Source organism: Solanum tuberosum, unplaced genomic scaffold, assembly GCF_000226075.1.
Source record: "Solanum tuberosum cultivar DM 1-3 516 R44 unplaced genomic scaffold, SolTub_3.0 scf00821, whole genome shotgun sequence".
NCBI classification, from domain to species: domain Eukaryota; kingdom Viridiplantae; phylum Streptophyta; class Magnoliopsida; order Solanales; family Solanaceae; genus Solanum; species Solanum tuberosum.
The window spans coordinates 34903-36399 of NW_006239777.1; the positions used below are offsets into that span (position 1 = coordinate 34903).

At 30.1% G+C, this 1497-nt stretch overlaps 1 pseudogene; it reads left to right on the forward strand.

Moving 5' to 3' along the window:
* The first annotated feature begins 996 nt into the window (after window positions 1-996).
* The window catches only part of LOC107059144 (12-oxophytodienoate reductase 1-like), a 2702-nt pseudogene continuing 2201 nt past the window's right edge, over window positions 997-1497 (forward strand).

The following is a 1497-nucleotide window of genomic DNA, read 5'->3' on the forward strand; positions in this document are numbered from 1 at the left end:
AAAAAAAGTACTACAAATCACAATAGCTAACAATTTAAAATATTTTTAAAATCATATAAAAATTTTAATAACTTCTCAAATTCCATAATATGACATAAATTAAAATAAAAAAAATAATATATATTGGGCCCCGTGCTAGCACGGATTCCTACATCTAGTTTATTGATAAAATTGATACCAGATACACGCGGGGATAATATGCTGAATGAATATAATGCATGTTTGGATAAAATGCACTAGAAGATACATATATTTGAATCAATATTTTTTGATAGAAAATATAATAAAAAAACTATTATTTACAAGTAATTATCACGAGTAATAGTGTGATTTGTGTTGTTTCAACTTACTTTTATTACCCTTAGAGAAATAATAAGATTGAAAAGTCAATTATACATCGTTGATTTATCCTTTTATATGTTACTTCAAAAATTGAACCACCATAAGTCAATACTTGTCCAATTCAATCAAGCTATTTGCTCTAATTTATTTCTATCAAACATTTTACGTCCACATTATTTTCCACTCTTATTCATTACCATAAATACCTTATCATCTTTTCTGTATAAAATAGAGACGTTTGTGTGTTTGGTACGCAAAATATTTTTGAGAATTATATTTTTCAATTTTCGCATCTCTGGTTAGTTAAATTATTTTCTCTATGAAAATAAATTCCTCAGAAATAAGAAAAATAATTTCTCTATTAAAGTAAAAAAAGAAAACAAATAAGTTTATAAGTGACAATTCAAGTTTATTGTCTTCTCCATACCAGTGTTGAACCCTCACTGCCCACCCCATCCCGCCTACAAATTCATTGAGATAATATATATATTTTTACTTTATATTTTGACACTCCTTAATAAAATTTCTGACTTCGCCATTGGTCATATGGTGAATGGAGAAAGAAAAGAGTAGTCTCTTATACACCAATTTCTCCTTTGTTATCTATAAATATAACCATAATCATTTTAATGATTATACTATGACCAAAAAAAAATGGAAAATAAAGTTGTGGAAGAGAAAGTAGACATGATCCCTTTAATGACCCCTTATAAGATGGGAAACTTTCTTTTATGTCATAGAGTTGTATTGGCACCATTAACTAGGCAAAGATCTTATGGTAATATTCCTCAACCACATGCTATACTTTATTACTCACAAAGAACTACAAAAGGTGGTCTTCTAATATGAGAGGCCACTGTTAGGACCGAAATAAGTAGGTATAATGCGGAAGTTAGCAAAGCAAACCTCGAAAGACCACGAGTAAGAAGACAAACGAGAAATATACAAAAAGAGACAGATTTAACGCGGTTCGGTCAATCGACCTACGTTCACAAAGGAGATGAGCAATCCACTATATAAACATGAGAGTACAAAATATAGAGAGAAATAACATCAACAAATTCACTCGGAATACATGGGAGGTTCACACAAGTGATAACGTATCAAGCTTGTGACCCACAAATTCTCCCCCTAACCAAAACTCTCAAAGCCCTT